The sequence below is a fragment of the Hypanus sabinus genome, chromosome 12 (genome assembly GCF_030144855.1).
Source record: "Hypanus sabinus isolate sHypSab1 chromosome 12, sHypSab1.hap1, whole genome shotgun sequence".
NCBI lineage: Eukaryota > Metazoa > Chordata > Chondrichthyes > Myliobatiformes > Dasyatidae > Hypanus > Hypanus sabinus.
This window is the reverse complement of record NC_082717.1, coordinates 2,423,368-2,438,318: the sequence shown is the minus strand read 5'-3', so window position 1 is coordinate 2,438,318 and position 14,951 is coordinate 2,423,368. Positions and strand designations below refer to the sequence as shown.

At 48.5% G+C, this 14,951-nt stretch overlaps 1 protein-coding gene and 1 long non-coding RNA gene across 2 annotated transcripts in view; one reads left to right on the top strand and one right to left on the bottom strand.

Annotated features, from left to right (window-relative positions):
* LOC132402561 (uncharacterized) overlaps nt 1–14,951 on the bottom strand; it is a 68,689-nt gene that overhangs the window by 357 nt on the left and 53,381 nt on the right. The window contains exon 2 of the long non-coding RNA XR_009514949.1: nt 178–405. This is a non-coding gene — a long non-coding RNA (uncharacterized LOC132402561). The remainder of the gene's footprint in view (nt 1–177; nt 406–14,951) is intronic.
* LOC132402559 (uncharacterized) overlaps nt 1–14,951 on the top strand; it is a 34,456-nt gene that overhangs the window by 1,912 nt on the left and 17,593 nt on the right. The gene's annotated exons all lie outside the window — the stretch shown is intronic.

Sequence of the window (14,951 nt, the reverse complement as noted above, 5' to 3'; positions counted from 1 at the left end):
CCCTTGGGGCTCCGCGTTAAAGTCAACAAGATGAGGCGTCGCCTCGGCCCCTCCAAACTGCTCCTCCTCCCAACCACATCAGATTAATCGGTCTCGGGTCCCAATCCCATGCTCCCTGACTCCCATCACACCTCACCGCCCTTGCTCATCACATCATCCTCTCTTCAAAATACTCACAGGCTCCACCTCCACTGCCTTCTGAGGGGGAGAAATCCTGAGGCCCACCAGTGATCCCATCTCCATCTTAAGTGGGTGATTTATTTTGTTTGAACGATGGCCCCCGTTTCGGGTGGGACGGCAGACACCCGACTTGGGGACATGACACGTTCTGCAGAAGGAACCCGGTGGGTCAGCAGCATTGAGACCTGGGAAACTGGCTGTCCATCCGCTCGGTATGTTGAGCTCCTGCAGCAGAGCACATCGAACACAGATCAGGACAGACACTTCACCCAGAATGTTATGCCAAACTTTAACGTACGCTGAGATGTATCTACCCTTCTCTTCCAAATAGTCTTTATTTTTCACTCACCCGTGTCCCTATCCGAGAGTTTCTCCGTGAGTTCCACACTCTCTGTGTGAAAAGCCTACCTCCGACACCCCCCACTATATTCTCCTCCAAAAGCTTTAAAATTATGTCCTGTTGTACTTGCCACTCTCAGCCCTTGGAAAAGTCTTTGACCGTCCATTCAATTTGTGCCACTCGACACCTTAGACTGCTCTATCAAGTCACCTTTCATCCTCCTTCACTCCAGAGAGAAAAGCCCCAGCTCACTTAACCTGTCCTCATAATCCAGGCAGCATTCTGGCAAATCTCCTCTGCACCGCCTCTAAGGCTCCCACATCCTTCTCATAATGAGGCAGCCAAAGCTAAACACAATACTCTAAATGTGCTCTAACCAGAGTTTTATAGAGTTGCAACGTTAATCCTTGGCTCCTGAACTCGATTGTTGTAGCAGCAAGCAAGGAACATTCTGCACCACCACATCGATCTATCAACTAATGAAGGCCAAAACACCCAGACACACTTAAACACACTATCAACTTGCACGGCAACTTTGAGGATCTATGGGCACCCCATGCTCACTCTGTTTCTCCATATTTCTAAGAATCCTGCCATTTACCCTGTATTCTGCCTTCCAAAATTCAACCTTCACACTTTGCTGGGATGAATTCCACCCGCCACTTCTCAGCCCAGCTCATCATCCTGTCAATGCCTCAATGTAAGCTACCACACTACCTACTGTATCCACAACATCACCAAACCCTGTCATCTGTAAACTGACTAAACCACTGTTCCTCTTGCACATCCAAGTTATTTTTAAAAAGCAAAAAGAGCAGGATCCCGGAACAGATTCCTGAGGAAAACCACTGGTCACCAAACCCCAGGCAGAATACACTCCATCTACCCCCACTGGTCACCAAACCCCAGGCAGAATACACTCCATCTACCCCCCTCCACCAAACCCCAGGCAGAATACACTCCATCTACCCCCTCCACCAAACCCCAGGCAGAATACACTCCATCTACCCCCACTGGTCACCAAACCCCAGGCAGAATACACTCCATCTACCCCCCTCCACCAAACCCCAGGCAGAATACACTCCATCTACCCCCTCCACCAAACCCCAGGCAGAATACACTCCATCTACCCCCTCCACCAAACCCCAGGCAGATTACACTCCATCTACCCCCTCCACCAAACCCCAGGCAGAATACACTCCATCTACCCCCCCCACCACCAAACCCCAGGCAGAATACACTCCATCTACCCCCTCCACCAAACCCCAGGCAGAATACACTCCATCTACCCCCTCCACCAAACCCCAGGCAGAATACACTCCATCTACCCCCCCCCCCACCACCAAACCCCAGGCAGAATACACTCCATCTACCCCCTCCACCAAACCCCAGGCAGAATACACTCCATCTACCCCCTCCACCAAACCCCAGGCAGAATACAATCCATCTACCCCACTGGTCACCAAACCCCAGGCAGAATACACTCCATCTACCCCCTCCACCAAACCCCAGGCAGAATACACTCCATCTACCCCACTGGTCACCAAACCCCAGGCAGAATACACTCCATCTACCCCCTCAACCAAACCCCAGGCAGAATACACTCCATCTACCCCCACAAAACCCCAGGCAGAATACACTCCATCTACCCCCACAGGTCACCAAACCCCAGGCAGAATACACTCCATCTACCCCCTCAACCAAACCCCAGGCAGAATACACTCCATCTACCCCCACAAAACCCCAGGCAGAATACACTCCATCTACCCCCACCAAACCTCAGGCAGAATACACTCCATCTACCCCCTCCACCAAACCCCAGGCAGAATACACTCCATCTACCCCCTCCACCAAACCCCAGGCAGAATACACTCCATCTACCCCCTCCACCAAACCCCAGGCAGAATACACTCCATCTACCCCACTGGTCACCAAACCCCAGGCAGAATACACTCCATCTACCCCCTCAACCAAACCCCAGGCAGAATACACTCCATCTACCCCCACAAAACCCCAGGCAGAATACACTCCATCTACCCCCACAGGTCACCAAACCCCAGGCAGAATACACTCCATCTACCCCCACCAAACCTCAGGCAGAATACACTCCATCTACCCCCACCAGTCACCAAACCCCAGGCAGAATACACTCCATCTACCCCCACCAAACCCCAGGCAGAATACACTCCATCTACCCCCACCGGTCACCAAACCCCAGGCAGAATACACTCCATCTACCCCCTCCACCAAACCCCAGGCAGAATATACTCCATCTACCCCCACTGGTCACCAAACCCCAGGCAGAATACACTCCATCTACCCCCACTGGTCACCAAACCTCAGGCAGAATACACTCCATCTACCCCCACAGGTCACCAAACCCCAGGCAGAATACACTCCATCTACCCCCACCACCAAACCCCAGGCAGAATACACTCCATCTATCCCCCCCCCCCGCCACCAAACCCCAGGCAGAATACACTCCATCTACCCCCACAGGTCACCAAGCCCCAGGCAGAATACACTCCATCTACCCCCTCCACCAAACCCCAGGCAGAATACACTCCATCTACCCCCACCAAACCCCAGGCAGAATACACTCCATCTACCCCCACTGGTCACAAAACCCCAGGCAGAATACACTCCATCTACCCCCCCCCCCCGCCACCAAACCCCAGGCAGAATACGCTCCATCTACCCCCCCCCCCGCCACCAAACCCCAGGCAGAATACACTCCATCTACCCCACTGGTCACAAAACCCCAGGCAGAATACGCTCCATCTACCCCACTGGTCACAAAACCCCAGGTAGACCACACTCCATCTAACCCCACTGGTCACCAAACCCCAGGCAGAATACACTCCATCTACCCCCCCCCCCCCCCGCCACCAAACCCCAGGCAGAATACACTCCATCTACCCCCACTGGTCACAAAACCCCAGGTAGACCACACTCCATCTAACCCCACTGGTCACCAAACCCCAGGCAGAATACACTCCATCTACCCCCTCCACCAAACCCCAGGCAGAATACACTCCATCTACCCCCACTGGTCACCAAACCCCAGGCAGAATACACTCCATCTACCCCCACTGGTCACCAAACCCCAGGCAGAATACACTCCATCTACCCCACTGGTCACCAAACCCCTGGCAGAATACACTCCATCTACCCCCTCCACCAAACCCCAGGCAGAATACACTCCATCTACCCCACTGGTCACCAAACCCCAGGCAGAATACACTCCATCTACCCCCTCCACCAAACCCCAGGCAGAATACACTCCATCTACCCCCACTGGTCACAAAACCCCAGGTAGACCACACTCCATCTAACCCCACTGGTCACCAAACCCCAGGCAGAATACACTCCATCTACCCCCTCCACCAAACCCCAGGCAGAATACACTCCATCTGCCACCACTGCCCCTGTGGGCAAGCCAGTTCTGAATCCACACAGCCAGGTTTCTCTGGATAGGAATAAGAAATAGCAGGAGTAGGCCATCTGGGACCGTTGAGCCTGCCCCGCCATTCAATAAGATCATGGCTGATCTGGCCATGGACTCATCTCTACCTTCCCGCTTTTTCCCCATAACCCTTAATTCCCCTATTATACAAAAATCTATCCAACCTTGTCTTAAACATATTTACTGAATTAGCCTCCACTATTTCATTGGGCAGAGAATTCCACAGATTCACCACTCTCTGGGAAAAGCAATTCCTCTTCATCTCCATCCTAAACTTACTCCCTTGAATCTTGAGGGAATGTCCCCTAGTTCTAGTCTCACCTACCAGTGGAAACAACTTTCTTGCCTGTATCTATCTATCCCTTTCATAATTTTATATGTTTCAATCAGATCTCCTTCGTGGTTTTTTGTTGCTTTTTAAAGTTTTTCCCATCTTCCAGTTTCCCAATACTCTTGGTGACTTTGTACGCACAAGCTATTAGTTTGATGCCTTCCTTTACTTCCATGGCTGTCTCTTCCCACCCTTAACTGCTTTTAACTGGAATATACTTCTGTTGAGCACCATGAAAAATCTCTTTGAAAGTCTTCCACTGTTCCTCAACCCTTGTTCCCAGTCTACACTAGCCAAATCCTCCCTCATCCCATTGTAGTCTCTCTAGTTTAGGCAGCCCCTTGGCTTTAGATCCCTCAATTTGTATGAGAAACTCAATCATACTGTGATCACTCTTTCCAAGAGAATCCTGAACTACGAGATTGCTAATTCTACCTGTCTCATCGCACAGGATCTGATGCAAGAGCACATGCTGTTCCAAACAACTATCACATTTGCATTTTATGAATTCCACCTCATGACTGCCTTGACCAACTTGATTCACAAGTTGTACAAGTTAAACTCTCCCATAACTGCTGTTCCATTCTTACATGCCTCAGATATTTCTGTTTATTTCCTCTGCCACTGTGATGTTATTATTCAGTGGCCAATAGACAACTCCCACCAGTGTTTTTTTTTTCCCCCTTTACTATTCCTAATCTCTACTCAGATGGATTCAACATTCTGCTCCCTAGATCTTATATCATCTCTCACTATCACCCTGACCTCATCTTTAATTAAGAGTGGTACCCACCTCCCTTACCTTACTGCCTATCCTTCCATATTACCTGATATCTTCGGATATTTAATTCCCAATCCTCTCCACCCTGAAACCATGTCTCTGTAATGGCCACAAAATCATATCTCTTTGTATTGATTTGTGCCACAAGTTCACTGACCTGGTTTTGAACACTATGGGTATTCAAATAAAGTGACCTTCCACTCACTGTGCTTTAAAAATCTTGTAATCTTTTTCTCTTTTGCACTTAACTTTTTTTTACTCCACTCTTTGGGCTCCTTATTTATAACCATATAACCATATAACAATTACAACATGGAAACAAGCCATCTCAGCCCTTGTTGTCCGTGCCAAACACTTACTCTCACCTAATCCCACTGACCCACACTCAGCCCATAACCCTCCATTCCTTTCCTGTCCATATACCTATCCAATTTTACTTTAAATAATACCGAACCTGCCTCTACCACTTCTACTGGAAGCTTGTTCCACACAGCTACCACTCTCTGTAAAGAAATTCCCCCTCGTGTTACCCCTAACCTTTTGCCCCCAACTCTCAACTCATGTCCTCTTGTTTGAATCTCCCCTACTCTCAATGGAAAAAGCCTATCCACGTCAACTCTGTCTATCCCCCTCATAACTTTAAATACCTCTATCAAGTCCCCCCTCAACCTTCTATGCTCCAAAGAATAAAGACCTAACTTGTTCAGCCTTTCTCTGTAACTTATGTGCTGGAATCCAGGTAACATTCTAGTAAATCTTCTCCGTACTCTCTCTATTTTGTTGACATCTTTCCTATAATTCGGTGACCAGAATTGTACACAATACTCCAAATTTGGCCTCACCAATGCCTTGTACAATTTTAACATTACATCCCAACTCCTATACACAATGCTCTGATTTATAAAGGCCAGCATACCAAAAGCTTTCTTTACCATCCTATCCACATGAGATTCCACTTTTAGGGAACTATGCACCATTATTCCTAGATCACTCTGCTCTACTGCATTCTTCAATGCCCTTTTTGTAAGAAAGGATGTGCTGACATTGGAGAGGGTTTGGAGAAGATTCACTAGAATGATTCCGGGAATGAGAGGGTTAACATATGAGGATTGTTTGACCGGTCTTGGATCGTAGTCCTTGGAGTTTAGAAGAATGAGGGGGGACCTCATAGAAACATTTCAAATGTTGAAAGGCATGGACAGAGTGGATGTGGCAAAGTTGTTTCCCATGGTGGGGGAGTCTAGTACGAGAGGACATGACTTAAGGATTGCAGGGCACCCATTCAGAACAGAGATGCGAAAAAATTTTTTAGCCAGAGGATGGTGAATCTGTGGAATTTATTGCCACGGGCGGCAGTGGAGGCCAAGTCATTGAGTGTATTTAAGGCAGAGATTGATAGGTATCTGTGTAGTCAGGGCATCAAAGGTTACAGTGAGAAGGCGGGGGAATGGGACTAAAAAGGAGATTGGATCAGCTCATCATGAAATGGCGGAGCAGACTTGTAACGTTCTCCTTCGCGTGTACTGATAACGCCGAATTCAACGTCGAGATAAACCAGTTAATAAGAACCAGATCGCAGTAAGATTAACCATTTACTGTTCACTCTTCACATTAACATATGGTGAAAACTGTTGATAAAACAATACAAGATTGATACAGTATTTGTTCCTTCCTTAATATCACATTTCAAGTGTAAATACTTGCAAAGGTGACTATAACTACATTACACTAAGGTGCAGTATACAGGGAGAGTTTACCTGCTCCATTGACTACTTTAAATACACTTCCATGCAAACTATCCGCGACTCTTTAACTAACGAAAGCATAAACATTATCTACCGTCGTTACTTCTAACAGGATCGGCATTAACATCTTAGTTCAATATATCGATTATCTATTAACTTACAGCGTTGCTCTCACTGTGATTTCTCATGCCTGCAAAACTACTTGTGCTCAGGTGTGCCTCGTGGTGAGCCCCCACCCTTGCGCTAATTTCAAACCGGTACTTTCCCACAAGACGCGGCGAAACCGGATGTGACGTCATCGCATGTCGATATATTTTACATGCAATGAATATACTTTAAACACTTCTAATTCTAACTAGAAAATACTATTGAATGAATTACTAAGCGAAAATATTATAAACTAAATAACTGTCGTAAAGACAGCACAAGACTCGATGGGCCGAATGGCCGACTTCTGCTCCTTTGTCTTATGGTCTTATACTGTATTTCTCCTTTTTAACTTTTGCTTTTACTTTATCTTTATCCACACTTTTCTCTTTTACTTTGTCCATATTTCTCCAATCTGTTGAACTGACCCCCCTACTGTTTAGTTTAAAGCCCTATCCAGTGCCCCAGTAACAAGAGGTGATTGATAAGTTCATGGCCTAAGGTAGAAGGAGTCAATTTTAGAAAACCTAGCACATTTATTTTTCAACATAGTCACTTCCTACATTTATGCACTTAGTCCAGCAGTTGTGGAGCATACGGATCTTAGTGATAATGCAGAAAGTTTGAAGTTAATAACTCAGCAGTTAATAATTCATCGGGGTGATTGATACGTTCGTGGCCTAAGGTAGAAGGAGATGAGTTATTAGCTTTAAACTTTCTGCATAATCACTCGAAGAGTTGAACTGCATGTGCATGTAACGAGAGCCGTATAACTCATCTCCTTCCACCATAGGCCATGAACTTATCAATCACCCTGCTATGGACACTTTCTGGAGGTCCAAGATCCGTACGCTCCACGACCGCTGGACTGTGTGTAAGTGTCGGAAGGGACCATGTTGAAAAATAAATATGCTGGGTTTTCTAAAATTGATTCCTTCTACCTTAGGCCACAAACTTATCAATCACCCCTCATGTATGATTCACCAGGATCCACCTCCCATGAACACCTCCCTTCTTCCCCAAAATGGGTGTCAATTTCCCATTAATTCAAACCCACCTCTCCCACACCAGTCTTTGAGCCATGCATTAACTCTGTGAACTTCTTGACCCTATGCCAATTTGCATGTGGCTCAGGTAGTCGTCCAGAGATTGCCACTGTTTTGGTTTTGCTTTTTAACTTAGTCCTTAGTTGCTCAAATTCCCTCAGTAGAGCCTCTTTCCTCATTCTACCTACGCCATTGGTACCCACATGGACCACAACAATTGGATCTTTCCCCTCTCACTGCAAATTCTTCTGCAGGTCAGATAAGACGTCCCGAATCAGAGCAGCAGGCAGGCAACACAGCCTTCGGGATGCTCTATCCTCACGACAGAGAACTCTGTCTATTCCCTGACTCTACTATCCCCAATTACTTCCCCCCTCTGGAATGGTTCCCTGAACCACAGTGCCACAGTTAGGTTGCTCATCCTTCCTACAGCCCCCACAGGGAGCAGGAATCTCAGACCTGTTGGACAAGCTCAAAGGCCGAGGTTCCTAACTGCTTCACTTGCCGTCACATCCTGATCACAGACTAAATCGGAAGCAGCTAATCTAATGGGTGTGACTACCTCCTGAAACAGAGTCCAGGTAACTTTCCCCATTCCCGTTGTGTTTGAAGCTCAGATCCTTGGCAAACCTTCTTCCTGATGACTAGATGTTTCATATCTCTTGTCAACCGTGTATCCTTCACCCTACCATCCTTTCCCTGCCTCACTGGGACAAACCTATCCTGAGCCCGTGCAAGTGCTCCTTAAACATATCCCATACTTCCATTGCACTTTTCCTTGAGTACACCTGTTTCAATTTATGCTCCCAATTTCCTGCATAATGGCATCATAATTCCCTCTGCCTCTGGGAATGAAATACTTTCCCACACTGTCTGTTCCTGCCCCTCTCTGAGGCTATGGTAAAGGTCAGGGAGTTGTGGTCACTGTCTGTGAAATGCTCTCCCACCGAGGGATCTGACTCCTGACCAGGTTCATTGTCTAGTACCAGATCCATAAGGTTTCTTCTCTACTCAGTGATGTCTATACAGATTATTGTGTCAAGAATCCTTCCCGGACACACCTAACAAATTCCACCCCTTCCCAACAGAGTTGTACAGCAGAAGCACAGGCCTTCAGCCCACTGTGCCTATCCTATCTGCCTGCATTAGTTACATCTCCCTCCAAACCCTAGTCATTCAAGTACCTGTCCAAATGTTACTGTTCCTCCCTCCTCCTGCAGCTCATTCCACCTACCAACTACTCTTGTGTGACAGCAAACCCTCTCAGATTCACCTGAAATGTCCACGTTCCCAGCTTAAATTGATACCTGCAACTTTTGGACCCTGAATCACACAAAACGGACTAGCTGTCTTCCCTCCCTTTGCCTCTCACAATTTGACATGCCTTTATCATAACACCTCTCAGCCTCCTGTGCTCTGGGGAAATCAGTATTACAGTGGAGTACTGGAAGTTACAGAGGCAGAAGTTGGGAGCTGGCCAAAGTTCATTGGAAAGGAACACTAGCAGGGATGGTGGCAGAGCAGCAATGGCCGGAGTTTCTGGGAGCAATTCGGAAGGTGCGGGATAGATACGTCCCAAAGGAGAAGAAGTATTCTAAAGCCAGGATGACAGAACCGTGGCTGGCAAGGGAAGTCAAATCCAACGTAAAAGCCAAAGAGAGGGTATAGAATAGAGCAAAAATTAGTGGGAAGTTTTCGGATTGGGAAGCTTTTAAAAACCAACAGAAGGCAACTAAAAAAGTCATAAAAAAGGAAAAGATGGAGTATGAGGTAAGATGGCTAATAATGTTAAAGATAATACCAAAGGTTCCTTCGAATATATAAAGAGTAAAGGAGATGGGAGTAGATATTGGACCACTAGAAAATGATGCTGGAGAGATAGTAATGGGGAACAAGGAGATGGCAGATGAACTGAATAAGTATTTTGCATCAGGCTTCAGTGTGAAGGATCTAGCAGAGTGCCAGAAGTTCAACGGTATCAGGGGGCAGAAGTGAGTGAAGTTACTATTAGAAGGGAGAAAGTGCTTGGGCAACTGAAAGGCTGGTATGTAGATAAGTCACTTGGACCAGATGGTGTACACCCCAGGGTCCCAAATGAGGTGGCTGAAGAGATTGTGGTGGCAGCAGTAATGATCTTTCAAAAGTCAATATATTCAGGCATGGTTCCAGATGACCAGTAAATTACAAATGTCACTCCACTCTTTCAGAAGGGAGAGAGGCAGAAGAAAGGAAATTACAGGCCAGTTAATCTGACCTGAGTGGTTGAAAAGATGTTGGAGTTGATTATTAAGGATGTGGTTTCAGGATACTTGGAGGCACAGGATAAAATAGGTCATAGTCAGATTGGTTTCCACAAGGAAAAATCTTGCCTGACAAATCTACTGGAATTCTTTACATAAATGACAAGCAGCATAGGAAAATTGGTGGATATTGTGTACTTGGATTTTCAGAAGGCCTTTGACAAAGGGCTGTACATGAGGCTGCTTAGCATGGAAAGATACTAGCATGGGTAAAGCAGTCACTGATTGGCAGGAGGCAAGGAGTGGGGATAAAGGGAGGCTGCGGGTAAGCAGTGTGTTCCACAGGTCTGTTTTGAGACCTTTACTTTTTATGTTATATTCCAGTGATTTGAATGACAGAATTAATAGATTGTGGCCAAGTCTGCAGATGATACAAAGATAGATTGAGCGGCAGGTCATGTTGAGGAAGCAAAGAGGCCACAGAAGAGCTAAGACAGATGAGAAGAATTGGCAAAGAAGTGGCAGATAGAATACAGTGTAGGGAAGTGTGTGGTCGTGAGCTTTGGTGGAAGAAATAAAAGTGTTTGCTAAATGGAGAGAAAATGCAAAGATCTGAGCTGCAAAGAGACTTGGGAATCCTCATGCAAGATTCATTAAAGATTACTTTGCAGTTTCAGTCTGTGGTGAGGAAGGTAAATGTGTTGTTAGCTTTCATTTCAAAGACGAGAATATAAAAGCAAGGATGTAATGTTGAGACTTTATAAGGCACTAGTGAGGCCTCACTTGGAGTATTGTGAGCTGTTTTGGGCCCCTTATCTTAGAAAGAATGTGCTGAAAGTGAAGAGGGTTCAAAGGAGATTAACAATACTGATTCCAGGATTGAATGGCTTGTTATGTGAAGAGCATTTGATGGCTCTGGGTCAGTAGTCACAGGAATTCAGAAGAATGACCTCATTGAATGGTGAAGAGCCTTGATAGAGTGGATGTGGAGAGGAGGTTTCCTATGGTGGGAGAGTCTAAAGCCAAAAGACACAACTTTAATATCGAGGAATGTCCATTTGGAACAGAGATGAGACAGAATTGCTTGAAGCAGAGGGTGTGGAAGCTGTGGAATTCGTTGCCACAGGCAGCTGAGGCCAAGTCTTCACGTATGTTTAAGGCAGAGGTTGATAGGTTCTTGATTGGTCAGGGCATGAAGGATTATGGGAGAAGGCAGGAGACTGGGGCTGAGAGGGAAATGGATCAGCCATGATGAAATGGTGGAGCTGACTCAATGGGCCAAATGGCCTAATTCTGCTCCTATATCTTATAGTCTTAAATCAGTCCCATCCGGTCCAATCACTCCTCATATCTCAGGCTTTGAGTCCCAGCAACTATCTTTTAGAGTCATGAAGTCATTGTGCACTCCAGCACAGAAATAGACCCTTCAGCCCATTTAGGCTGTGCTGAGCCATTAATCTGCCTCGACCCATTGACCTACACCTGGCCATATCCCTCCATACACTCCCATCCATTACTTATCTAAGTTTCTCTTAAATCAAACCACACCCACCACTCGCACTGGCAGCTCGTTCCACACTCCCGCCTCCCTCTGAGTGATGAAGTTACCCCTCATGTTCCCCTTAAACATTCTGCCTTTTACCCTTAACCCATGACCACCAGTTCTAGTCTCACCCTATCTCAGTGGAAAAATCCTGCTTGCATTTGCCCTATCTATACTCCTCATAATTTTGTATACCTATAGCAAATCTCCCCTCATTCCCTTGCATTCTAGGGAATAAAGTCTTAACCTATTCAGCCTTTCCCTATAACTCAAGTCCTCGGGTCCTGGCACCACTTTGTAGATTATCTCCGGACTCTCTCAATCTTACTGATATCCTTCCTGTAGGCAGGTGACCAGAATTGCATGTTAATCACATCTTTCCCACAGAGCTGTGACCAGAACTGCACACAATTCCCCCGGCTGCAACCTAAACGATGTTCTGCACATCTGCAACGCAACATCCCATCCCATCTCCCGCCCTCACAGCAGGGCTGAAAGGGCGCGTGTTTCAGACACCTTCTCTGCCACCCTGTCTACATGGGTCGTCACTTTCAGGACACCACGCTCCTCTACTCTTAGTTCTCCCATCACACAACAGTCCCCGCGTACCTCCCGTTCATTGTGTAAATCCTACCCCTGTTGAACTTCCCTTTCACCAGGAGGTGACGTGAGAGAGGTGCACAGGATGATACAGGCATAGACAGAGTGGGCAGCCAGAGACTTTTGTCCCAGGGTGGAAATGGCTAATATAAAGGGGCATCGTTTGACGGTGATTGGACGTAAGTATAGGGGGGGTGTCAGAGCGGAGGATGCGTGGAACGCCCTGCTAGGGGAGGTGGTAGAGGCAAATCCTTAGACTTCTTCGAGAGGGAGCAACACGTACAAACAAGCTGGATGAACTCATCCTGGGAGCAGATGTGGCAGAGACGGAGTTCCTCAGGATGAGGCTTTCCGTTCCAGGACATTTCTCCTCTTTCTTTAAGAATCGTGGTTTCCCTTCTGCCGTCATCGATTATGCCCTCACCCACATCTCCTCCATTTCCCACACTTCAGCCCTCACCCCATCCTCCGTCACCACAACAGGGACCGTGTTCCCCTTGTCCTCACCTACCACCCCACCAGCCTCCAGATCCAGCATATTATCCTCTGCAACTTCTGCCACCTTCAACAGGACCCCACCACTAAGGACATCTTTCCCTCTCTACCCCTCTCTGCTTTTCACAGGAATCGTTCCCTCCGAGACTGCCTGGTCCACATGTCCCTCCCCACAGATCTCCCACCTGGTACTTATCTCTGCAAGCATAAGTGCTACACCGATCCCTACACCTCATCTCTTACCACCATTCCGGGCCCCAAACAGTCCTTCCAGGTGAGGCAACACTTCACTTGTGAGTCTGTTGGGGTCATCTATTGCATCCGGTGCTCCCAGTGCAGCCTCCTCTACATCGGCGAGACCTGACGTAGATTGGGGGACCTCTTCATCAAGCACTTCCGCTCCATCAGCCACAACAGACAGGATCTCCCCGGTTGCCACCCACTTCAACTCTGCTTCACATTCCCATTCGGATATATCCATACATGGCCTCCTCTACTGCCATGATGAGGCCAAACTCAGGTTGGAGGAGCAACACCTCATATACCACCTGGGTAGTCTCCAGCCCCTTGGCATGAACATTGAATTCTCCAACTTCTGGTAATTCCCTCCCTCTCCCTTCCCCCATCCCAGTTTCAATCTGCCTCCTCCTCCAGCTGCCTATCACCTCCCTCATGGTTCCACCTTCTTCTACTACACATAGTGCTTTCCCCTTACATTCCTTCTTCACCTTTCCTGCCTAACCCCTCCCTGCTTCCTCTACCCCACCCCTTGATCTTTCCACATTGGTTTTTCACCTGGCACCATCCACCCTCCCCCCACCTTCTTTATAGGGCCACTGAACCTTTATAGGGTTCTGAGGTGGGAGATGGGGGAAAAAGTCCGTGTGATGTGAGTGGGAGAGTCAGTGATGGGGAGAGTGTCTATGGGCTGTGGGAGGGTATTCAGAGGGTGGGGAGAGTCAGTGATGGGGAAAGGGTCTGTGGGCTGTGGGTGGGGAGTCAGTGATGGGGAGAGTGTCCATGGGCTGCGGGGGGGATTCAGTGGGTGGGAGAGTCACTGATGGGGAGAGTGTCCATGGGCTGAGGGGGGGATTCAGTGGGTGGGAGAGTCAGTGATGGGGAGAGTGTCCATGGGCTGCGGGGGGGATTCAGTGGGTGGGGGAGTCAGTGATGGGGAGAGTGTCCATGGGCTGCGGGGGGGATTCAGTGGCTGGGAGAGTCAGTGATGGGGAAAGGGTCTGTGGGCTATGGGTGGGAGAGTCAGTGATGGGGAGAGTGTCTGTGGGCTGCGGGGGGGATTCAGTGGGTGGGAGAGTCAGTGATGGGGAGAGTGTCTGTGGGCTGTGGGGGGGATTCAGTGGGTGGGAGAGTCAGTGATGGGGAGAGTGTCCATGGGCTGAGGGGGGGGATTCAGTGAGTGGAGAGAGTGTCTGTGGGCTGTGGGGGGGATTCAGAGGGTGGGGAGTCAGTAATGGGGAGAGCGTCCATGGGCTGTGGGGGGGATTCAGTGGGTGGGAGAGTCAGTGATGGGGAGAGTGTCCATGGGCTGCGGGGGGGATTCACTGAGTGGGGGAGTCAGTGATGGGGAAAGGGTCTGTGGGCTGTGGGTGGGGAGTCAGTGATGGGGAGAACATCCATGGGCTGCGGGGGGGATTCAGTGGGTGGGAGAGTCAGTGATGGGGAGAGTGTCTGTGGGCTGTGGGGGGGATTCAGAGGCTGGGGAGTCAGTAATGGGGAGAGCGTCCATGGGCTGTGGGGGGGATTCAGTGGGTGGGAGAGTCAGTGATGGGGAGAGTGTCCATGGGCTGCGGGGGGGATTCACTGAGTGGGGGAGTCAGTGATGGGGAAAGGGTCTGTGGGCTGTGGGTGGGGAGTCAGTGATGGGGAGAACATCCATGGGCTGCGGGGGGGATTCAGTGGGTGGGAGAGTCAGTGATGGGGAGAGTGTCTGTGGGCTGTGGGGGGGATTCAGTGGGTGGGAGAGTCAGTGATGGGGAGAGTGTCCATGGGCTGCGGGGGGGATTCAGTGGGTGGGAG